This window comes from Dryobates pubescens, chromosome 11 (assembly GCF_014839835.1).
Source record: "Dryobates pubescens isolate bDryPub1 chromosome 11, bDryPub1.pri, whole genome shotgun sequence".
NCBI classification, from domain to species: domain Eukaryota; kingdom Metazoa; phylum Chordata; class Aves; order Piciformes; family Picidae; genus Dryobates; species Dryobates pubescens.
In genome coordinates this window covers 29,926,798-29,952,606 of record NC_071622.1, presented here as the reverse complement: position 1 = coordinate 29,952,606, position 25,809 = coordinate 29,926,798, and the positions used below count along the sequence as shown (strand labels likewise).

Sequence of the window (25,809 nt, the reverse complement as noted above, 5' to 3'; positions counted from 1 at the left end):
ATCCCCTTTTGCTCTTACACAGTGAATTTCATATTTTGCCTGAAAGAGCATGTCAGTGTCAGATGTCTAATGCGGTATTTCACATTCATCTCCACTTAACATAATTATTGATCTTTCCCCTGGAGTTCCTCTGTGAATCTCACTATCCATTCTGCCCATGCATACCTTGTTGTTGTCTGCCTAGTGACCAAACCCCAGGAGGATAATGCTGCTCAGCATTTGATCCAAGAGCCCATTGGGCTGCTTTCCAGCTCTCCTACCATTGGCTGTTAGTAAACGTTCAGGCTCCACAACCACCTCGCTTGGTCTCCACCTCATCTATAACTATAAATGCCCACATAGAACTGAGTCCATCCTATTTATTACCTTCTGTAAAACTTTCATTTGTCCCACTCCCATTGATAACCTTTTCCACGGTGGATAAAGAAGGCAGCTCAGTTGGATGCGCACAATCTCCAGATAGCAAGGGTTGTGAAACACGTCCACTTCTTAAACAGCCCCTGGGGTGGTTGCTCACAGCATGCATTGAATAGACAACATCTCAAGAGATTTCAGGAAAACCAAACACGGTCAGTGGCAGGAAAACTGCAAACAGAAATATTTGCAGAATCTGTTTTCTTGAAAGAGGATAAAATGTTTTTTAAAGTTTTCTCCAGGCAATTTGATTCTAGTCCAAGGGCTTTGTAGACATGTCTATAGATCTGGAAGCATTCTTGACCGTCCCAGGATATAATTCTGACCCAAGGAAGTGTTTCAGTCAGGGACATAGCGACATCAGCGCTGGATCTCTGACATGTGTTATGTTTGAGTACAGGAATTTAGGAAACGGGGGGGGGGGGGGGGGGGGGGGGGGGGGGGGGGGGGGGCGAGGAGGGGAGCAGAGGTTATATCACATAGCCCTAGTGTATAATTGATGACTGTTAACATAGAAGCAATAATGGTCCAGCAGGCCAAGCCCTTGATGAGGAATCAAGTACCTCTCCTCTGAGCCCCTCCACACGCCTGACATTAGATCCAGATAAATCAGTTTGGTTTTCTGTACACCCCCTTCCCAAAATATTATTTGTTCCAAATTGTCTGTGAGGACAGGGACCTTGTTCATGCTTTCTACCACACAACAGGCCAGGACTAATGGCTTGAATGCCATGAACTAAAGGGGGGTTATCTTTACAGCAGACACCAGAAGTCTCATAAAGAGTCTAACAACTTCTCTTTTTTTCTTAAAAGGGAAAAAAATGACTTTTCACCTATAGAAATACAAAAGCATCCAACTGAAAGGAAAAAAAAAAAATAGGCAATTTTTCCTCACTAAAAATACTGGGTTTAAGTTTCTATTTTTATTGTCTTTATTAATAACTTCCAGATGAATCTCTGAACTTTAAAACTTCATTTCAGAACAAATTATATTGTCTGCCCCAGAAGTCCTCAGAGAAGCTCTAATGGAAGAAAAGACAAGGCCAAACTTCCAAGGAAAGGCCTAAATTCCAAGGAAATGCATACTGAGCCTCCACTTCCCATTCCAGAGCCACTTCATCTCCTGGCTCCAGAGAATGGCTGGAGCTTAAACATATCTGAACTTTGGCAGCATCTACAGGCAAAACATGGCTTTGTTTCTAGAAAGAAACGTCTCTGCACGTTTCAAAAGTAACTAGAAAGCTACAACTCCTGCTGAACATTTAATTCCAAGTTATTTACCCTGAATGGGTCTGAGTGCACTGAACAGAAGTTAGTACCATGGTGTGGAAATAAAAGTGAGGAGCATCGTGATGGCAATAGAGTCAAGAAATGACATAAGACAGTGTGCTGCTGGCATTGTACTTCAGCGTGTAAGAACTGTAGGAACACACTTGTAAATGTAGGCATACCATGGTCTGCTTAAAAATCCTGAAAACCTGCAAAGTTCTAATCCTGTTACTTTTCAAGCTGTTACAAACACAACAATGGAGCCAATTAGCTTCCACATACCCTTCAAGGGTATTTGCTTCATGTTCCTCCTGCAGGACTGAGCCCCAGAAGCCTTTCCACCACCTCGGATTTCCCCTGATAAAATCTTCTACTTCCTTAAAATCGCTCGAAACGATCGCGCTTTAGCATCATCTACTGGGAGAGATGGGCAACTGACTGGGAGGTTCGAGCAGCAGAAAAAACGCTCCCAGTGGCGTCTGCGAGCCTGCTCCTGTTGCAGTGCTCCCAGCCTAACTCCAGCAACCCAGGGAATACAGGATATATTTCTCTTCAGAAGCTGCATTTTAAGGAATCTAGCAAATGTCTCAGTGCTAGTGCAATAGACACCAGGATAAGTGCTCTCCCCTACCTTGCTTCCATATTAAGGCCTCTGAGTTGCAGCACCAGAAATCAGCTAAAAGCTAGGAGGAAGGCAGCAGCTGATGAGCTCATTCAGAGATGAGCTTGTGCTGTGAATTTTGTCACAGAAACCTGAGAGGCCCAGGGGCTGTGCTGTCTGCAGCACACCATGTGCAAGACAATCTGCAATTTATGAAAACGTTGCACTTTTCACTGGCAGCGTCAGACCCCCAAAGATCTTAAAGCACTGTGGACAGGTAGCTGTTATCCCTGGGTTGTATCATAGAATCACAGAATTTTAGGGTTGGGAGGGACCTCAAGGATCATCTAGTTCCAACCCTCCTGCCATGGGCAGGGACCCCTCACACTAGATCAGGTTGCTCAGAGCCACATCCATCCTGGAAATGGAAATGGAGACAGAGGTTTAAGGGCAAGAATTCCAGCAGTGTTTACATTCCTAAATTATTGACTACAAGCTGCAAAAATCACATGAAAACTATAGGACTTCATTCAAAAACATCTCTAAAAATCCTGCCCAGATTGATTTTTCCAGGATTCACTAGACACTGGAAGTAACCAATCCTAGGCATTGGGATCCTATTAATTATTGACCTCTGCTTCAACTTTGTTTCTAAATCTCTGTAAAGGTCTCAACATCAAACATAGATACCATAGCTATGGAAAACAGCATGTCTCACTCTGGGCATGAAGGGTGGGTTCACTTCAGTTACATTTTACTGCCTTAAAACTAAGTGTCTACTCTGAAAAAGCTGTTAGGCTGCCTTGGCAGCCAAGAAAGAGGGGGTTGGGGAGAGTGCTCCAGGGAAGCAGTTCCTCTTGTCCACCACAGAAACACTCCGTTGGGGTACAATGCAATCACCTGGCATTATCTCACCTTCCCCAACAGAAGCTACCAGTTTAGACATGTGCTTATTATTTTTGACACCTACATTTTGTCTGTAGATATCCATTACTCTTTCGCATCAAGCTGCACTATCTCTGGTGGCTCAGTCCCCACACTGGCAAGCCACCAGGGAGATCTTCTTTCACAAGCAGCAGAGACTGGACTTGGCTCTGCTGCAGGCCTGCGGCTCCAAGTAGCTGAAACCAGCCAGCCAGCTGCAAAACCTCAACCCCTGCAGATTGTTACAGCATTACAATTGATACTATTCAGAAGAACAGAGTAACAGTTATGATAACACTCCATGTATATCTGAGGAAAAGGGAGGTGGGGGGGAAGTATTTTGGAATTCAGTTCAGTGACCTTTTGACTAGAGATTAAATACACAATACAGATGGGCATTGATCTGTCTCATCAGACATCTGCAATGAGGGTGAGGTCTTTTAGAAGAAGGGTCTAAAAGCTCCTGCAGGTACTAAAATACAAGGCTTGATATTCTAAATTCCTTGTGATCATTTAAAAAACCTTCTGATTAAAGTACTTTTAACATTATTTTCCTTCTATTTTAAAAGAAGCTTCTTTGCAGAGTTCCTCAGTGGCTCACATTGCTTTTCCTATTATCTGTCCCCTAGGTCTCTGCACATCTGCTCTCAGCAGCTTTGGAGGCCAGGTCACTAAACCATCATAAAAGATTTGCTAAAGATTCCAAAAGTTGACTAAAAATAAATGCTGAATATTTAAGAATACACAACTAATGTAAGTCTCTGAGCCTGCTTGCTAGAGGCAGCTGTAGTGACTGTATGTGTGTACACATCTCACTTCAGATACAGACAAGCCCGCTGTTTCCTTCAGCTGTGAATTTCCCTCAAACTGTGTTACTAACATGGTATAAAATCCAAGGGCTTGCAGCTCCAAGTCTGGACTTTCTTCACCACTAACCCTTCAAACCTGCACCTGCCTTCTTCAGCTTTTGACTCTCTAGGAAATAGGGTCATCATTATCACACCCAGAATCACCATGACTTGAAACACAAGGAAGTTATCAGATACTTGGTTGAGCTATAGATGGGTTTTACAGCTTCACACTTTGCCAGAGGTAGAGATAGTTGCATCACCACCAATGCTGTAAAGCCCAGACTTGCTGGGACAGGGTGGCTGTGTGTGGAGATGTGGCTCTGGGTGAGATGGCTTCTCTGAGGGCAGATGGGCAGAGCGGGCCCTGCCTCTCCTCCAACAGAGCTATGCATGCAGACTCCTCTGCCAAGATAGTTCGGATTTTTTTGAGGCAGATGTAAGGAATACTGCCCAGCTGCACACCAGTTCACAGTGAAAGACACAGCCAACACCTTGCATCTGTCAGTTGCTGGTGTGAAATGTGATGGTGACTCTCCCACCTCACAAAATCCCACTGCAGCTCTGCAAGAGGCCCACAACTGAGGAAGCACTGGGACTGACCCATCCTCCTCCATACAGAGAGCACCTCTACAGGCCTGCTCCCTGTATGGCTTGAATGGTTTTGTCCTTTCACTGACTCTACTCTCTATATGTTTACCAATAATGTTACCTTTTTAAGAAATATGACAGCCCTCACTGAGTATTCTTCGTTAACTGGTGGGTGCTTTACCTGCCCCTCTGCAACAGGATCTTCACAAACACTATGTAGACACAAACTTCATTCAGATTGCCTCTTTAGTACCTAAAATGAGGAGTATAATTAAGCACAGAAGTAGAGAGTGGCAGTGAGCAGCTCACCCCACATGCTGTCTCTGCTCTCTGGGACCTCTGGTTCTCAAGGCAGTGCATGGAAAGGGCAACTGCCTCAGGAGAAGGTGAGATAAGGAATAGACACACTCATGCAGCTCTAAATTCTCTCCATTGGCAAATACCATGTGTCAGTTTGGCCCTGTCAAACTTCTTCATTCTTCATTAACCTACCTCTGGGCTTAGGAGTTTGTGAAGACAAGGGTGGTCCTCTGTTGTGTGCCTGTTCTTGGATGGCAGAAAACTGAAGCCTTTGCAGTGATGAGCTGCTACCTTGATCCCATTAAAGGCCTCAGTTGCATTTTGGTTATATCCAATATTTGCACACCTCAGCCAGCCTTAGCCCTTGAATGCAAGAAACCCTTTGAGTTTTATCTTCTAACCTCTCCACCAGTTTCCTTTACAGCAGTGTCTAATCAATGCTCTGGCTACTTTAGGGTAGCCAAAGGCCAATACTGGGGGGAAAAAACGAACAAGGAAACAAGCCCAAGTTCATGAGCAGACATTTGAAATACTCATTTTCCTCGCATGTTTTTTTCACAGGACTAACTTTAACTCTGTGCCTAAGCTTTTCCATCTGTAGAAAAGTCTCTTCCAAAGCTCTGTGGAGATCTCTATTCTTAGTGCTGTTATGCCAATATGTAATTGATTTGCCTAATTCTGCTGTACCATTCTGGAATATTTGGAGATTCATATGTATACTTTGTGTGACTTGGTTAACAAGAAAAACAAGATAAAAATAATAGTCTTGGATGCAAATTTATTCCCCAAGTTATTAATACATTAGATTTCATATGCACTACTGAAGATAAAGTACAGATCCATCTGAGCACAAAGATGCCAGAACGGGTCTTAGCGAGCAACTGAAAAAAGAAAGGGTGACCTGGCCAATGACAATTTAAATGGTTCTGACAATGGTGTGAGACCTGATTTGTGGCTTCCTGAACATGGATGGTAATTTTTACTGTGTGCATTGGCTGGATTTAGATGTGCTCAGTTCCTTGACATCATCCCATGCTAACGCAGCAAAGATGTTTAATGCTTGGCATTTGGAAGTCAGTTTAGGTGTTGCTACTGCAAAGGAGCCAAACTGGGCTTACTGGGCTTACAGCATCTTCCTCAGCATGCAAGAGCTGTAATGCTCATTGGGAGAGCCCCACATGCTGCTCTCTGTGTGCTCAGCCAGCTCCTCAAAACCACAGCTGGCTGCCACTGAAGTCAACAGAGATACTCCCATTGATCTGGAGCTGGATTAGGCCATCAGCTGCCATGGGAGAAGACCACAGCCAGGTCCGCTGGCTCAGACATGCAGGCAGCAATGACTTCAGCATGTAAGGTAGATGGAAATAGCAGACTACAACTTCTTAAACATTTAAAATAACTAACTCAGCCAAGTTAGGTCCAATGGAAAGCTACAAGGATGACTGCAGGACTTGAACAACTCTCCTATGAAGGAAGACTGAGTGACCTGGGACTGCTTAGTCTGGAGGAGAGAAGGCTCAGAGGGGATCTTATCAACATCTATAAATATCTGAGGGATAGGTGTTAAGATGAAGGTGCCAGGCTCTTTTCAGTGGTGCCCAGTGATAGGACAAGGAACAACAGGTACAAACTAGAACACAGACGGTTCCACCTCAACACAAGGAGAAACTTCTTTATGGTGAGGGTGACAGAGCCCTGGAGCAGGCTGCCCAGAGAGGTTGTGGAGTCTCTTTCTCTAGAGACTTTCAAAACCTGCCTAGATGCATTCCTGTGTGACCTGCCCTAGGTGATCCTGCTTTAGCAGGGGGGTTAGACTTGGTGATCTCTGGAGGTCCCTTCCAACCCCTAACATTCTAGGATTCTGGGATTCTGTGAACCCACAGTTAAGAGATACCATGTCCATTTAGGGATAATGTTGGGCTATGGGTTGTGAGATATCAACCACGGGTTCCAAAGGGGTTTGGCCTCTTTCCCAGCACTGAGGAACACAAATCCTCATCTTCTCGTAGATCATCTTGTCTTAGCAGTGGACCCCCCCTTCTAGGGTCCTCACAGGAGCTCTTTAAAGCTCAACCCATAGGAATTCACATTGGTCCTAACCATTCTGGACTTCAAAGGAAGTCCCTTCTAAGGTCTTGCAACCTTATCCTGCAATTTGCAACTAGTTATCATGTGCTGCTGTGACTCCTCTAGGCCAGTGGCTGCTCTTGACACTTACGGTTACAGAACCTAAATGAGCTGACATATTAGTTAACCACAATTAAGCCCTCCTCCAGCCTTCACTTCTTCCCAGCATTACTGGTCTTTTGGAAAAAGGAGTGGGAGCAGTTCATCTAACCCATCTGCTCCTGAAAATCATACCTGAAGGAATCAAATTCCTCTCCCCCAGCCACCATTGTGGGGTACCTTCTCCTCTAGCCTCTCTTATGAGCCTTTGCTAACAAGTTCAAAGTGGTTTTACCTTTCTCTGAAAGGTAGGCCAGAGGACACCTTTTCCCCTACAACCTACAAGACCTGAGAATAACACCTGAAACAGTGATGGGCTTTTAATCAACACATCTGTTTACCTGAGCTTCCTCTGCATATCAGAAGAATACCACGTGGTTTTAAAAAGCAGGTTCAGTGCTCAGTGCTAGCATGGAGGGCTGAGGAGGGGCAAATGCTGCTCCATGCCCTGACACCATGCCTGGAGCACAGCATGGCAAGACAACAGGTTTACAAATACTCCAGGGTTACTCAGTGACAGGAAACTTTGTGCTGCCTAAGCTGGTGTTTCAGGCATGGCACACAGAATCATAGAATCAATAAGGTTAGAAAAGACCTCAGAGATCATCATCACCCAAGACCTCATGACTAACTAAACCATGGCTTCAAGTGCCACGTCCAATCCCCTTTTGAACACCTCCAGGGATGGTGACTCCACCATCTCCCTGGGCAGCACATTCCAATGGCCTTCACTCTTTCTGTGAAGAACTTTCTTCTCACCTCCAGCCTAAACTTCCCCTGGCACAGCTTGAGACTGTGTCCTCTTGTTCTGGTGCTGGTTGCCTGGAAGAAGAGATCAACCCTCTCCTGGCTACAACCTCCCTTCAGGTAGTTGTAGAGAGGCTCCCCTGAGCCTCCTCTTCTCCACGTTAAACAACCCCAGCTCCCTCAGCCCCTCCTCATAGGGCTTGTGCTGAAAACCTCTCACCAGCCTTGTTGCCCTTCCCTGGACACATTCAAGTGTCTCAATATCCTTCTTAAACTGAGGGGCCCAGAACTGGACACAGTACTTAAGGTGTGGCCTAACCAGTGCTGAGTACAGGGGCAGAATTACTTCCCTGTTCCTGCTGGCCACACTGTTTCTGATGCAGGCCAGGATGCCACTGGCCGCCTTGGCTCATATTCAGCCTACTGTCAACCAGTACCACTAGGTCCTTTTCTGCCTGGCTGCTCTCCAGCCACTCCCACCCCAGCCTGTAGCACTGCATGGGGTAATTGTGACCAAAGTACAGCACCTGGCACTTGGACTTGTTGAATGCCATCATGTTGGATTCTGCCCATCTGTCCAGCCTGTCAAGGTCCCTCTAGAGAGCCCTTCTACCCCCTAACAGATCAACATGTGCTCCAAACTTGGTGTCATCTGCAAATCTAGTAATGGTGGACTCAATGCTCTCATCCAGATCATCAGTAAAGATAGTGAATAAGATTGGGTCCAGTACTGATCCCTGGGGGACACCACTGATGACTGGCTGCCAGCTGGATGTGGCACCATTCACCACCACTCCCTGGGCTCGGCCCTCCAGCCAGTTCCTAACCCATCGCAGTGTGCTCCCATCCAAGCCATGGGCTGACAGCTTGGCCAGGAGTTTGCTGTGGGGGACGGTGTGAAAGGCCTTGCTGAAGTCCAGGTAGACTACATCCACAGGCCTCCCCACATCCACCAGGTAGTCACCTGATCATAGGAAGAGATCAGGTTGGTCAGGCAGGACCTGCCACTCCTAAATCCATGCTGGCTGGGCCTGATCCCTTGGCCATCCTGTGAGCACTGTGTGATTGCACTGAGGATGACCTGGTCCATAGTCTTGCCTGGCACTGAGGTCAGGCTGACAGGCCTGTAATTCCCTGGCTCGTCCTTCCAGCCTTTCTTGTGGATGGGCATCATGTTGGTCAGCTTCCAGTCATCTGGGACCTCTCCAGTGAGCCAGGACTGTTGAAAAATTATGGTGAACAGCTTGGCCAGCTCATCTGCCAGCTCTCTCAGCACCCTAGGATGGATCCCATGGACTTGTGAGTATCCAAGTGGCTCAGCAAGTCCCTAACTACTTCCTGATGGATTTCAGGGAGATTATACTGCTCCCTGACCCCATCTACTGGTTCAGGAGGCCAGTTATCCTGAAGTTCTCCTGCCTTACTGTTGAAAATGGAGGCAAAGAAGGTGTTTAGTACCTCAGCCTTTTCCTCATCTTTAGTTAACAATATTCCCCTCCAGGTCCAATAAAGAGTGGAGGTTCTTCTCTCAGGCAACCAGCACCAGAACAAGAAGGCACAGTCTCAGGCTGTGCCAGGGGAGGTTTAGGCTGTAGGTTAGGAGGAAGTTCTACACAGAGAGAGTGATTGCCCATTGGAATGGGCTGCCTGAGTAGGTGGTGGAGTCGCCATCACTGGAGGTGTTCAGGAGGAGACTTGATAGGGTGCTTGGTTGCATAGTTTAGTTGATTAGGTGGTGTTGGATGATAGGTTGGACATGATGATCTTGAAGGTCTCTTCCAACCTGGTTTATTCTATTCTATTCTTGCTCCTCTTTTTAGCATTAATATATTTATAAGAATGCTTTTTATTGTCTTTCACAGCAGTGGCCAGCTTGAGTTCTAACTGGGCTTTTCCTCTCTAATTTTTCTCCTACTTGATCTAACAACATCCTTAAGCATATCGCTAGTTGCCTCTCCCCCTTTCCAAAGGCAATACAGCCTCTTGCTTGCCCATCCAGGCTGGTCACCTTCCCTGCAGCTCATCGTTTGGCACATGGGCACAGCCTCTTCCTGTGCCTTCAAGAGCTCCTGTTTGAAGTAGGTCCAACTGTCCTGGACCCCTTGGTTCTTAAAGGCTGCCACCCAGGGTACTCTCCGAATCAGTTGCTTAAATAAGCTGAGGTCTGCCCTCCATAAGTCCAAAGTAAGGGTTCTGTTATTGCTCCTCCTTATGTCCCTGCATACTGAAAACTCCACTATCTCATGGTCACTGCACCCTAGACAGCCTCACATCTCCCTATCTCTATTTGAGAACAGCAGATCATAGAATCATAGAATCAATAAGGTTGGAAGAGACCTCTAGGATCATCAAGTCCAACATGTCACCCAACACCTCATGACTACTAAACCATGGCACTAAGTGCCATGTCCAATCCCCTCTTGAACACCTCCAGGGATGCTGACTCCACCACCTCCCTGGGCAGCCCATTCCAATGGCTAACAACTCTCTCAGTGAAGAACTAAGGTGAAGCAGGGCCTGACCCCTGGTAGGCTCACATAACAGCTGTGTCAAGAAGCTGTCCTCCATATACTCTAAGTACCCTCTGGACTGCCTCCTCTCTGCTAAGTTAAGTTCCCAGCAGATGTCTGGCAGGTTAAAGTTTCCCACAAGGACAAAGTCTGTTGATCTTGAGACAGCCTCCAGTTACTTATAAAATGTTTCATCAACCTCTTCATCCTGGCTGGGTGGTCTAGAACAGACTCCAACCAGGATGTCAGTTTTGTGAACCCTCCCTCTGATTTTAACCCACAGGCACTCAATCCTTTCATCCTCTTCCTCAAGTTCTGTGGCATCAAGAGATAACTTAATATACAGGGCCACCCCTCCTCCTCTTCTCCCTTACCTGTCTCACCTAAAGAGCTTGTAACCACCCAGTGCAGTACTCCAATTGTGTGAGTCATCCCACCATGTTTCTGTAATGGTAACTACATCATAGTTTTCCTGGTGAACCAAGACTTCCAGTTCCTCTTGTTTGTTACCCATACTGTGTGCATTGGTGTACATGCACTTCAGCTGGGGTGCTGATTTCTCAACTAACTCTAGTTTATGTCTCCCTCTCTCCTCTCCAGAGAGACTGGTTTCATCACCCACCCCCTTCAAACCTAGTTTAAAGCCCTCCCAATGAGCCCTGCCAACTCTAGTGCTAGAGCCCTCTTGCCCTTTCTAGATAGATTCACCCCATCTAGGTCCAGCAGGTCAGGTGCAGTAAAAGTGGCCCCTTGATCAAAGGACCCAAAATTCCACTGCTGGCACCATTCCTTGAGCCATTTGTTGATGGAATGGGTTCTCATGTTCCTTTCAGGGTACACCCCTGCCACTGAGGGAACTGAGCAGAACACCTCTTGAGCTCCTGCCCCATCAATCAGTTGTCTGAGGGCCTTGAATTCCTTTTTGATTGTCCTGGTGCTCTTCTTATCAATCTCATTGCTTCCAGCTTGGATTACCAGCAATGAGTAACAGTCAGAGGGCTGGATTAGCTTTGGATACTTTAACTGTTTGGAGATGGTAAAATAAATATATAGGAAGTTCAAGCCTGGCCTCAGTGGTTCAGGCACATTTCCAAATACAAACCTAACTGGATCTACTAATTGATCTCCAGCCATTCATGAAAACATTTCTCAGAAGTGCTCCTGATTTCTGTTTCTCCAGCCTGGGAAAGAGGCTATACACCTCTACCAGCTCCAGGAGCCCACTTCTTATCATCCAAGGAAATTTGAGTCTCTATGACTGTATTTTATGGTAAATAAACCAAATAATCTCCACTACAAAACCAAGTGACACAGTTTCAGCAGCTACGATCTACTTTGTGTTTGTGAAGAACTTTACACAAGGAAACACACAGGCCAGAACTTCCTCAAACACGTGAGGTTTTGTGGGAATTCTGGCCTTTGGAAGCTGGAGTTTATTTAATTGCCAAATGCACAAACCATATTTTGGAAGATGCCAGCATTCTTGATACTTTGACCTACATCTTTTTTATCCAAAGTCTGCACAGCACTTTTACATATGTTATACATAGTATTAATTGTACCAAACCAGAGAAAATTAACAAAAGCCCTCAGCTCAAAGGGACTGCAGCACAGTTAAGCTTCAGAAGGAACCAGGGTATATCTCTCCCTATTTATTTTAAAGTTTGCCCCTCTTAACCCCAGGAAAGTCTGGAGATGAGGAAAGCATTTAAAAGAAGCTTTTTTACTTATTCTTGATTTTGACTTGATTAAGTACTCTTAAAGAACAGAGTTTATTTCTTGTCATTACTATTTTTGTTGTATCTCCAGCGTGACAAGAAAATACTTGCCCAAAATACTAAAAAAGAAAAACCTCTTGAGAGAGCCTGTTCTTGCAAGATTTCCATCCCAATATTTACAGGCCCAGGAGGTCCACATAAGCTTTGGATATGCATCAAAGCTCCTGGACAGTTATCCAAACCAAGCACAAGCCCTGAGCCTTTTGAAGTTTGTCCATCACTAGCGATCACATCCAATTCCTCCTCTTTCATAACAAGAATTACAACCTCTGCCTTCAGGAAGTTCTTATGCTCAAAGACTCTTGATTTTCCACAAAGGGATATGCAGAATTTCACTAATGTCTATACCAGGCTTTCAAACGAAGTCATACCCCTATTATTTTCCAGCACTGCAGTGTATTTTTCTTATTTAAAACTTGAAACAAAACTGTGTTTCTGCTTCCAACTATTACCTTGACGAAACAACTGCAGCTCTCCCTGATGCAGAGTCAAAAGTGTGTAGCTTCAGTGAGGTACAGACTTGGCCTTTCACCATTGGGACCAAGGCTCAAGTTCATCCTGCACTCTCAAGTGAAATATGGGCAGCAGTTCCTGCTTGGTCCCTGGTGAACAGTAGCTCACACAATAAAACTATCATACCTAATTCAGCTTTTGGGAGAACAGCTTTGCATGCAGGATGATTTATGGATTAACCCAGCAGAAGACACCCCCTATAGGTCAGGTGTGATGAGGTCACTGACAGGGCAATAGTGATGAAGTTTTTAACTGTAAATTCCCTATATTTGAAAAGCTGTAACAGACAACCATAAGCAATTTGGGTAAGATTCCCCCATAACTCAAGAAAAATACTCTTGCTTTACGTACTGCATAAAGGATTGACATTACCTTTGCTTTCTTTCTCCTTACTTCATGTATAAAGCAAAGCTGCCAGGACACATTCATTCTCCACACTGACAAAAGTCAGAGACTTTCTTCTTAGTACTTTTGAGTTCATTTACAAAATTCAGTTGAGATTGCTTCAATTAGGGTCATCTGGTCATGTATCCCTTGATCCTTTGATCACCAAAGCAGAAATACCATGTTGGTAATCTCTGGGCTACCATTTGGGTTAATGAATCGGCTTGACTTTAATTCTAGCCCAGATGTAATCTTTTATAGCTTAATGATTTGTTCTAACATGAACTCCAATTGAATGCAAACAGTTTCTTTATTTAGAGTGAAAATTCTTTTTTATAACTTGTTTCTCTTCATAATTAATTCTAGAGCAATTAAATCAAACCTTGATCTGTGGCAATCAAGATTAAATCACAGTATAGGTTAGGCTGCTAATAGCGTCTTTGAGTTCATTATTATCAAGGCTAACAGTAATCAGTAAAGGAGGGAGAAACTGATGTAACAAGGGCTACAGATCTGAAAACTTGTTCTCCTTTTTAATAGCTGATCTGATTTAATGTATGATAATACTTGCACTTATTTAGTAACCATTCTCCAAGAAGCTCAACATGTTCTCCTAAAGATAATTTATTCTCACAACACTGATGTGCAGGAGGTAAATATTATCTCCCAGGAACACAGAGAAGTTTTAGGGCATAGAAGAACTGTGGGCTGCGTGCAAAGTCACAGACTGGGGCCCAGATCTTAATTCCATTAACAATGCATTAGCTGGGGAGCTTTGCCTCTGAGTCTAGTTATGATGAGAGAGAAACAGCACCTCATACATAAGCACTCATGAAGTATTCTGCTCAAAATGGACTTGTTGGACAGCACATGCAGGCAGTCCTCAGAGTCAAAAGCTGCTTGTGCTGTTAGCTGGCTGCCCCAACAGATCTCCCTCTATCATACCTCCTCCAGAAGACTTTCCACAGAGCTCTGCCTTGCAATTGCTAAGGGGCATTTGTGTTCCCAGAGGTGAAGAAAATTCATTTGTAAGTTGTTAACAAGATGGAGACTGATGGATTTGACAGATATCGTTGTCCTTAGCTCTGCCTAACTAGTCTGGCATGTCCACATTACCACACACCTTCTTATCAAATCTAGGTTTAAAGGAGAATGAAATGAACACTTTACAACCCTGACTGTCCTCAAATCAAGGCACTGATGTCCCAGACAAGCCCCAGCTGAACCAGTTCTCTGCCTGGATCTCTGTACCTAATTATATTATCTCATGCTGTGGCAGATTAATTCTGACTGTGCAGGAAACTCCTGCCCATTTGGGTCATTTCTGTGTGGTACAGCAATTGTGTAGAGAGGACCAAGTCACCCCAGTTCAACTCCAAACAAGGAAAACACAAGAAAGCATCACAATGTTGTTAGTACTCCAGTTCTATATTAGCTTGAAAAAAAACTACAGCAGTGCCATTTTCAATTCAGTGTTATGCTGGAAAGGTTGCAAATTAATTAGAATTATGCCTTCTTTGTGCCAAGTGATAATTTACTGCAATTAATTATCAAAAGATCTACTGCTGTCAATTATGGTACTTGCTCTTTGGGGGGGGGGGGGGGGGGGGGGAAGAAGATATTTACGTATAGCTAAATTCTGTAACAAAGTTCCATTCGACTTTTATTGTTTTCAATTAAACTATCATCATTTGCTTTCCCTCTGCCAAACACAATAAAGACTCATTAAGAACTAATCATGCTACTGTGACCTTTTTTTTTAATCCAAACACTAGCTAGACCTGCACTGAGTCAACACTCCTATTGTTACACCTGCAAATTGTAGGGCGAGAGGAGAGTACTTCAGAATTAATGAGCACAGCTGTGGTCTCTCTTACATTCAACACTTGTAAAATAGACCTCTTTAAAGTGCCATTATCACAATATTGATAGAGTTATTTATAGTACTGCAAACGTTCCCAGTCATAACAGAGTCCTTGTTATCCCCCACAGCAGTTCGTGTTGTTGCCATCTCCTGGACTCATTCCACACTCTGTGATAAGGCACCAGGTGGACAATCCTTCACAAATGAACTAGAAAAGACATTAGGAAAACTTTGACATGAGCAAGTTTTATAGCTGGAAATAGGTCAAGCTGTCAAGACCCAGCATGTGTAAGACTTGTCACGTTCTGCTGCTGCACAGTTTCCTGTAATTTCTGGGTGGGATGTGCAATGAAATCACAGGCAGAACAAGCTGCAAATGATCTGGATGGTATTGTCCAATTTAGAACTGCTTTTTGCAGTTACTGTTTAACCATGATTCAGTGAAACAGATGTAGGTTCAAACTCTTGGTGTCAGTCACTGAAAACAAATATCACAGGTGCCAACTTGGGTTGCTAAGGAAATACAGAGCTTCTTGGGCTTCACAGTATGTGTGCAAACAGCCAAAGACTGTCCAAGGCAGAGGTTCTGCTGGCAGCAGGAAGGTATTTGCCTTTTTCCAGTGTCTTCCTACTTGGCTTGATCTCCTGACACACTTTTGACACATCAGCCAGTGTGGTCCAAATAAAGTTAGTAGGTGACTTAATTGGTGCACATTTCCCATCTTGTAAATGCCGCGCCAAGTGTTTATTTGTGATATCACTCTTATTGTAGTATCTCATATTAGTCTATGGTTAAGTTTTGCCACACTTGCCTCCGCATCCCACTAAACATCTGGGTACACCTTTTGTGGGGATGCATTCATGGGAAGGTTTCCAGAGGCACCCCATTGAGCCAGCAGGCAAGGAGCTGTGACATTCAGTGCAGCTGCTACAGCCATATGAAGATTTTCATGTTCTGCAACCAGCCACTTTGTTGGGGTTTGAACTGAACATGAGAGAGTCACTTTGGTAGGTGAGTCACAAAATTACATCCTTGTGAGATCCTTGGGGGTGAGCACAGCCATATACAGAGATGGCTGTTCTCCATCCAGCTCATGCAGGCAGCTGGAGAAAGAAAACTGATGCAAGCCTTGGACCTTGAAGCCATTGTCACCAACACTTTTACTCCCTCTTTCTCATTGCAGTTCTTCACTTCTCTTGTTGTAGGGCAGGAAATAATAGCTCCTGATCTGCTGTCTCTTATCTGAGGCAAATTATTTTGTCATAATTCAGTCTTGATTTTGGAATTGCAGAAAATCCACAAATCCCCAAAGAGCAAAAATTCCATGAACGCTTTGCTGCTTATGAATTATTTCCCCAGATCCACCTATTTCCTGTCTTTAGTTCTTCATGGTTGAAAGGTCAGATCTAAAAGAACCTAATATTCTGTTTTCCCTCTGAATTTAAGAGAATATTTTCATTGTACAGGACAGCTGAGAGAAGCAGCCAAGCAATGTTTACCTCAGAGGTGTTGCTGGTTCAGATCTCGTGCAGGCAAGAAGACTTGTGATTTCCAGCTGATGGCTGTTTGGCTTTTGTAAAGTTATTTGTCAGCTGTTCCTACAACTCTGGGGAAGGGAAGAGGTGAGCTCTTGCTCTCTTTGAGGTGATGGAGAGCTAGGGTAGGTAGTTCAGCACAGTTAAATCCTCAAGTTTTCCCTGTTTGATGTGTATCAAGTTAGGTTTCTCAGTGAGGATTTGAATATATACATACTGTGGTTTGTGTTAGGGTTCTTGCAATATCTGATTGTTAAAAAAAACCTTATCCCCAGAAGCCTCTGAATTTTTAATTGCCTTTATTTTTCATTTCTGAAGGATTTCTATTTCCAGGTTTGCATATGTCTGTGGGCTGCACCTATGTGTATTCATACCATAATTTAAAGCACCTCTGATTTTGTTGTATATTTATCCTCAGCTATATCAGAAAAAAGCCCAAGAGAAAGAAGGGAAAGGAGGATATAAACCTTCCACTTACTCTGAGATTTAAAAGATTTTTCACATCTTGAGTAACTTTTCCGGATTTTCAACATTTGTAGTTATGGAGACAAGGAGTTTTGTGGAAGTGAGAAGAGAAAAGGCTGGTAGCTAGGGCTGGCACCCGGGACCCCGCTCTGCTGTTCTCTTCTGAATGAGTGACCTTGTTACTAAGAAAATGGCTCTTCTCTCAGGAAAAGCTAGGGCCAGGCCGAAGTGAGAGACAGGGAGAAGTACATTGCTTTTCGTTTCCATAAAGTTCCTGAGGAATGGCACGCATCTTCAGCACACATGTGATTAAACTAATCTAGTTAAAATCAGAAAAGGATTTCTCATAATTCAATTGGAGTTGTTTTTAATGTTTGGTCTTTGGTCAAGGACAGCTTTATTGATTGAATTTAATTGCATATATTTTCCTGTCCATTTATTGAAGCCCATTTTTCAAGTCACTTGAGAGGCTGCTAACATTTCAGAAAGGGGATATGCCAAAGCATTGCTCTAATTCATTATCTTTTGGACATACAGTAGTTGCTACTTGGCCCAAATTAAATCTGTTAGAGAATGTGACAGCATAATTACTTACAGGTATCCAAAACTGCTTTTAACTGAATTCTCCAGGAGGTTATGCATAAGATTTGTCTTTCCCTTACATTAGATGCAAATGTCTGGGATTTCAACGATAAATAAATATTTCATCAACTGAGGACAGATTTTTCTTGTTTCCATATGTCGTGACTAAAATTCTTGTGAGGTCTTTATTTTTCTTTAATGCAAAAAAATAGAACTCTTTTACAAATTAGCTCAGTGACTCTTTCAGAATGTGTAAACACGGTGACCCAGGAGGTAAAGAGGAAACAGTCTGTGATTCTGATTTGCTTTTTTTTTAACTTTGAATTGTACTCAGTGCTCAAAGACTTTCTAGACAAAACTGCACATTAGCTAGATTGCTTCACACGGTGTTCTGATGACGTGAAGTCTGTGATCTTCCAAAAGTTACGTCAGCCTGCTTCCAAATGTAGAGAAGGGCTAGATGTTCCCACCCTGGAGAGACTATTATGGGCTGGAAAAAGCTGTAGGAAGGGCAGCAGCTGTGTTACGCTACAAACTCCCCTGCCACAGCCCTACCGCCGTGCTGAACCAGAGCTGCTCCTGTAAGCTCTGTCCCTGCTTTCCTCGCCTATTGTCTACGGTCCTGTGCTTCCAATCACAGCTTCCTGGCTTCAGGAAGTTCTCAGTCGAGCAAAGAAATTGTGTATGTGCATGTCTTTAAGGATGCGGGAGCTTCCACTGGCAGTTGTGGACCCATCCACATGTTGAGCTTAACTCTCTGGTTCTGCACTGGAAGTAACTGGCCTCATTTCTCCTTTGTGAAAACTTGAAGTAGCAGTAGTTGCAGCTGTGAAGTTTGTATTTGTCAGTGATAGGCCTAAGTAGAAAACTTGGCTCTACCTATAAAAACTGGGGCATTCACTGCTTTTCAAGTACCTGCCTGTTCTGTAGGGGATACTTAAGGCCAAGCTAGTTTCAAAAACCGTGACTCAGGCACAACCCAGACTTTGATTCTTTCTTATATAAGAAAATGTAACCCTTCCTTGGACTGTAAGAATGTCCTCTCAAGGAGCCCAGATTTGATCATCTTCTTATACAAATTAACAAATGCAAGATGAAATACCTGGTCTCTGTAACCTCCCCTCAAAACACCTGACTTTTAAGTGTTACCTGACTCATAGAAGTTTTGTTCAGGAATCCATGATTGTAGCTGATAAAAGGCACAAGGAATTCCTTTCACAAGGAACTGCACCACAGATGGCTATGTGATTTGAGGGCCACTGAACATCGACAGTTTTACCAACTGAATCAGAATTACAGAAACACCTGCATGACTGCATCTGCAGACTCAGCTAAATTATGCTTCCAGCCAGCCACATGATATCTAATGTGTAATTCTTCTGCATTTTAATCAAATGCTTTGTAATCTCAGTACCAAATTTCAATATGAATGCACCTTAATGTAGGAGTAACTAATAGCTGCCATCCATTAGTACCAGTTAAGAGACATACTTCTTACTAGACAACAGGGCCATGGTTATCTTAACTCATTACCTGCTCTGTAAGTGGCATTTAATTGCATACAAAGAAGGGATGTTCATAGGACATGGCTGGGAATACGAGATTGAGCCCCCAAAAGTTAGCAGATGTTTGAGAGAAGGTTGTGTTCATGAACCCCCTGCACAGGGAGACAGACTCTGTGCACTCTGCCCAAATGTTCTCTACGAAACCTGAACTGAGTTTAGCAGCTTAATGCTACAAAACTTTCCCAGAGCATGTGCAAATCCTAAGGCTCTTCAGATTTGATAGATTTTTGAGGCTACCACAAAGCGTTTCTTAAGAAACAGCCATTCTCCTAGTTGTGGCTTTCAAACCACAACATCATCAGAGCTTTCCAAGGACAAGCTACTACAATAGTTACACAAATATTTTTTTCCTAGCATCTTTCTTAGAGATAGATGAATTCATTTGGATAAGAGCATTCAGGAAAGAAATCAGCCTGAAAAAAACATGAATTTTAGAAAAAGTCCTCTAACAGTTAATCCCTGGCAAAGTTATGAGCACTGAAAAACAACCCTTAAAACAGGAAGCACTGGTCAACCTTGGGCATTAGACAATACTGCGAGTTACTGCTTGCTGAAGTTATTGAATATGTCCTTGGGCTCTGTCCTGAGAAGCCTTCAGAAATGTGTTTCAGTGCTCACAGGACTGAGTTCAGCATTTCAGTCATGGTATGAGGTTCTGCCCCCAATATAGCTGGTGGGATTGGGGCAAGATTTTTTTGGAAAACAGACATTTTTATGCCGTGGTAGTTTGCTTTCAGCTTGTTCATGCCTCTAGTACCATTAGAGAAAGCCTGAAAGCACAGAGTGAGGTGATTCTATGATTCTGTTCCTGAAAGGCTGAGTATTGAAACACAGCTCTTCCTGCCCATGATTGACATTATTTGAGTTCATTTGTCCCTAGCACACCCAGAATTATAGCTCAGTAAACATCGTCAAGGATCGTACATTTTAGAAACACAACCCTCCAAAATCTCAAAATGTGGCTTAAAGGCAGGAAAGCTCCTAGCAGAAAAGAGACTGAGAGAGCACATCTTGACTTGGTCTTTTCCCCTTTCAGATGTGGGCACATGTTCATTACAAATTACACTGAAATCAGTAATTATTTTCATATGGTTAGCAAATAATAATGATTCAACATTTGCACGTCCCTGAATTGCAGCAAAGTGCGATTACAGATGGTACAAGATGCATCAGTTTTACAAAACATATTGAAGACTTCAACTTCATGATGGAAAGTGTTCTGTCATAACTTATATGCACATGAATACCAGCATAGTGGGGAGCCTGCAGTTATAAGAACCACTAAAGATGCTAAAAGGAGGTACACAGAAATCGATCATAAATGCTCAAAGTTACCTTTAGCTTTCATAAGTATTGAATGTTAAAGACACAACTCTTCTGCCTAGATGGAGCTACAGACAGAACCCAAGTGTGCAAGTCACAAGTCACACATTTAAAGCCCCTGCCTTTGCTTCAGTGGAGAGGTTGAATGGTACATTGTTGATGGCAAACAGAAGGGAACACACAGAATAAAGCTACATCATGCAATAACCTTAGATTCCAGTTCATGCCTATGAACTGGACCTGCAAAGCCTTGAGCCTATGAACCCCACCAAGCAGCACCAGTATGAAAGACTGAGAAGTTTGTGTTCAGCAGTCCTGTTAAGTGCAGCGATGTCTAGTAACTGTGTTTGCTGTGAGTGATGTGGATCAACATAAAAAAACCCCAAACCTGTCTAGTCAAGAGCCCAGCAAGGGGTCTATTCTCATGTCCATGCTCATATGTTAAGTCCCATTGATGAGCATTAGTGGGAACTGCATGCACATGTGGGTATGTGAATAGCCCCAGTGGGAGCTGCACAAAGTAGTGTTTGACTATACAGAGATCACTTCCAACACCAAAATAAAATGACTGGGGGGGGGTGGGGGGGGGGGGAAGCCTTAAAGAAGGCTGTGAAGAAACCTGATAAATAATAAAGCTTAAAAATTAAACTACAAAATACAAACAGGATTATAATCTGTTCTTTGAGCTAATTAGTATGTGAGAATTTACCTTTAGAAATCAGCCATGGCCCAAATCATAGAATCATAGAATTGTTAGGGTCGGAAGGGACCTCAAGGATCATCTAGTTCCAAACCCCCTGCCATGGGCAGGGACTCCTCACACTACAGCAGGTTGCCCAGAGCCACATCCAGCCTGGGCTTAAAAACCTCCAGGATGGGGCTTCTACCACCTCCCTGGGCAACCTGTTCCAGTGTCTCACCACCCTCATGGGGAAGAACTTCCTAACGTCCAATCTGAATCTACTCGTTGCTGGCTTTTTCCATTTCCCCTAGTCCCATCATTACCTGACACCTTAAAAAGTCCCTCCTCAGCTTTTTTGTAGCTCCCTTCAGATATTGGAAGGCCACAATTAGGTCTCCTCGGAGCCTTCTCTTCTCCAGACTGAAGAGCCCAAACTCTCTCAGTCTGTCCTCATAGCAGAGGAGTTCCAGCCCTCTAATCATCCTTGTGGCCCTTCTCTGGACACCTTCCAGCACCTCCAGATCCTTCCTGTACTAGGGGCTCCAGAACTGGACACAGTACTCCAGGTGGGGTCTCACCAGAGTGGAGTAGAGGGGGAGAATCACCTCCCTCGACCTGCTGGCTATACTTCTCTTGATGCAGCCCAGGATGTGATTGGCTTTCTGGGCTGCAAGTGCACACTGGTGGCTCCTGTTGAGCCTCTCATCCACCAGCACCCCCAGGGCCTTTTCTTCAGGACTGCTCTCAAGCCAGTCGCTGCCCAGCCTATATTGGTGCTTAGGATTGGCCCAAAGCAGATGCAAGACATTGCACTTGGTCTTGCTGAACTTCATGAAGTTGTCATGGGCCCACCTCTCCAGCCTGTCAAGGTGCCTCTGGATGGCATGCCTTCCCTCCAGCATGTCTGCTGCACCACACAGCTTGGTGTCGTCAGCAAACTTGCTGAGGGTGCACTCAATGCCACTGTCTATGTCACCAACAAAGATGTTAAACAAGACTGGTCCCAGAACTGGTAACTGAGGGACTCCACTTGTCACTGGCCTCCAAAAATCTACAACAATGGCTTGTAACTCTGAGTTCTTTAATTTTTAGAGCCTTTTTTGTCTTAATATTATTATATATTCTAAATAGAAACAAGAGACAGCAAAAAAGATCTTACTGAGAAGACCTCAGTTAAGGAAAGCACTGATAAGTATTGCTCTGCGGAAGAGCACGGTACATGAAATAGTGGCAGCTCTGCAATAGGTCAGTGATAATGATGCTCCTGAGGTTATGCAACACTGACAACAACTCTGTAAATGTCAAAGCCTTGCAGAAACTCCCTGAGAAAGGTTTCTTGATACTTGAAAAGCCTCCAGCAGCTAGCCTGATGGACATCAAAATTCTCTGCAGATTTTGTTCTCTTTGCAGGCAATCTTCAGGTTTTGCCCTGAAGCCACTGCCTGGTTCAAAGCCCCATTATGATTTAGAGAATTGTTCTTATTTATACTTACATAGCTGAAACAGCAAAACCTTTCCTGACAGCCACATATAAAGAGGTGTAACGAACAACAAAATCATCAATTAACAGAGCAGACTGCAATCACTGCTGAAGGGTTTCAAGACAGTGATAAGTGCCCATATTAAGAACCTAAGTTGGAGGGATATGAAGTGGATAATAAGTAAACAATATGTCTAAATAAGGTCTAACTGTGTTCAAGATCACTGGTCTCTTTACCTTGCTCTGGTGCCCACAGTGGAATTCAACCACATGAATTGCAAGTTTTTGCAGTCCTGTATGCCTACATATATCTCACTGGCTTCAGACCCAGGTCCAGACTGTTCCAGCAACACTGCTTTGGAACATCCTGAGGTGAAGCAATCCATATGACTGACAGTGAAAGCTCTTGTCTTACAAGATGTCCTTTTCCAGTGGTCATTTAGACTAACAGCCAACACATTAATCATGGTAAACCAAAGATTGTTGGGTCCCTGCTGGCCAAAGCACTTGAGAAGACAAAAGACACCGTATTCCAGCTGACACCTGCAAGTAATTACACATGGTAATAGCAGTGGGTGAAAGACCAATTTAAGAACCAATGATAAGAAGAGAGGTGCATTCCTTTTTTATACGGACGCTACAATTTTCTGATCTCTAAGTGCCTTAGGGTCTCAGAAATCAAAGGCAAATTAGACAAGATAAAGAAAATCAGTTTCCAGGTGTTCATCTGAAAAAGTGGTAAATCTCCAGTGATTTTCACTAGCACTGGGAGCTGATTCCTCTTCCCAGATGACACTGTATTCTGCAAGGCTGTTTTATCAGGCTAGTGGCAGAGGGCAGCTGCTCCACAGAGAACAGATTCTGGAGGCCCACTCTTCCCAGAGTGTCTTCTCTACCTATCAACAGATCTTTCAATCTGTCTCCGATATTTTTAGATATCAGGACACATATGATGCATAGCAAAGACAGGCATGCAATTTTAGGAGAAGCTAAAATGTGGTGGCTCACCCTCTGCTGAAAAAAATCAAGAAAATAGAAGACAACAAGATGATGACTCCTCTGAAGAGTACCAAACGACCATGGCCAGGTAGGAGAACTCTGAGTTATGATTATGTTTAGTGACTATTTATTACATTAGCACTGTTTAAATGTTAGTGAATGCTGGTTAGACAGGGAATGATGAAGACAGATTCAGCTTAAGCAGTATTTGTTATTAAAACTCAAAATGCATGCTGTGTTTTCAGTCCTGAATTGCGTTTCAATAAAATCCATGATCAGAAATTTGTTTTACTCTATATGTGTGTTGATACAGTAAGTATCTAGCAACCCTAAGCACAAAGTAACGTTGTAAACAACAGGAAACAGATATGACAACTTATTTTGTCTTATTTTCTAGATTTTCTCTTCTGGAAGATAACCTAACCCCATCAGACTTCTATCAAAAGAAAAGAAGACTGAGAAATAAGTCACCTTCACCTCTTGCCACCACATCCTGGATCTATCAGTTATTTCAAAGATAAAGAAGTTCCTCAGATTACATCTTTCCCAGCAAATCACTTCAGCTCGTCTTTCATTTTAAGTTGCTGAGTCGATCAGTGGGACAATTCCCTGCCTAGAGTTGGTCACCAGCACCGCGCAAGCCCAAAAGGCAGGTCAGCAGCCACTCAATCTCTGACCAAGTCCCTGAAACTACCTGGCTGTCTAGACTTTGTCATCACTGACAATTTGAATGCCCCCCCAAACTTCTGCCATCTCAGTTATTCTTTAACAATGCTGCTCAGTGTCTTTTTTTCTGCTTTGGCTTGTTATGATCAGTGTCTTATGTATGGACAAGTTGTAGTAGTTATGGTGTGGATATAGATATTAGAATACCATGAATTAGTTTCTTCATATATATATATATACATATATATATATATATGACTGATAAATAAAATGCATGCATTACATAGAGGTAGGTATGGAAATTGCCCTCAAGACCACCTGGAGGCACATTTACCTTGTGGTTAGTGGAAAGTGTGAGGGAAAGGCAAATCCTGGGCAATAAAATCCAGCTCACTACAGACAGGTGAGAGACCACCTCAAGTCAATAATTAGGAGATGGATACACAAAATAGTGTCATCTCTTCATGCACAAAAAGCAATGTCAGCTCAATTAGATGGAGTCACTGTGCTGAGCTTGACTCAGTCACCTGAGCTGAGACTTTACAGACGATGCTCAGCATAGAGTAAATATGTTATAACCAGCTAGAGCACCTCTTCCCAGGAACATCCTTCTCTGGGGAAATAAAGCCCAGTCCTCACCAGCTGTACATGCCAGTGCTGCTCCCTCAGAGGAAGAGGGCTGCTCATCCACAGCAGGGGTGGCTGGAAAGACCACAAGGAGCAGCAGGGGAGATCTGAGCATGAAAATATTTTGTGTGGGATCTGGTTGCATTCATCCGTAAAATTAGTAACAACACAGACACCTGGTAGTTACGTTTCATGGGCTAATAAATATGTTTAAGGGCAGAAAGATTGCATTGAGCCTTTATTCTGACCTTGTGCATAGAATCAGGATGGGCTATTTGATTTTTTAGAGTTTAGCTCCCAGCTTTCATCAAGGCCTCACAGCTTATTAGAGTGGGATAAACTGTGCTATGTCCAAACTTAGATGGGGGACCTCTGAGAGCGCACCAGAGCTGAATACAATGGGGTGAGACCCCTTAAAATGAGTTATAATTGCAGAAGCTGGGTGGTGGTATTGTAGAGTCTTGAAAACATTTGTGTTTGCTCATGATTTTGATAAATGTTGAACTTTGCAGAGGAGTGAGAGAGGGATGGGTTTGTAGGATGCAAAGAGCACATACACACGTTTGATAACTGCTGTGGTGGGTACGTGTAGCCACAGAGGAAAGAAGCAGTGTCAGCAGCAAGACAAGAGATTGTCAGCATTTCCTATGGGATTCAATTGCTGAGAACTTCTTGAGAAAAACAGGTTTGTGGTGAAGTTTCCTCTTAGTATTCTTTCCATGACCCACTGTGATCCAGGGCTATCTTGTTCATACTGTGAATAAACAGACTTCCAGGTAGAAAATGCCTAGAGCCAAGGTCACTGCTTCTCCTTTACTGGAAATCAGAGGCACAGAGCCCTGAGGAATTTGCCTTTTGTGCAGCTCCAATAGCACAAAAATTCTGTCTCTATCTTTTAAAATAAAACACTATTAG

The 25,809-nt window shown here is 43.6% G+C and overlaps 1 protein-coding gene across 7 annotated transcripts in view; it reads left to right on the top strand.

Moving 5' to 3' along the window:
• Positions 1–25,809, top strand: part of NFIA (nuclear factor I A) — a 359,804-nt gene that overhangs the window by 67,470 nt on the left and 266,525 nt on the right. The window lies entirely within an intron of this gene.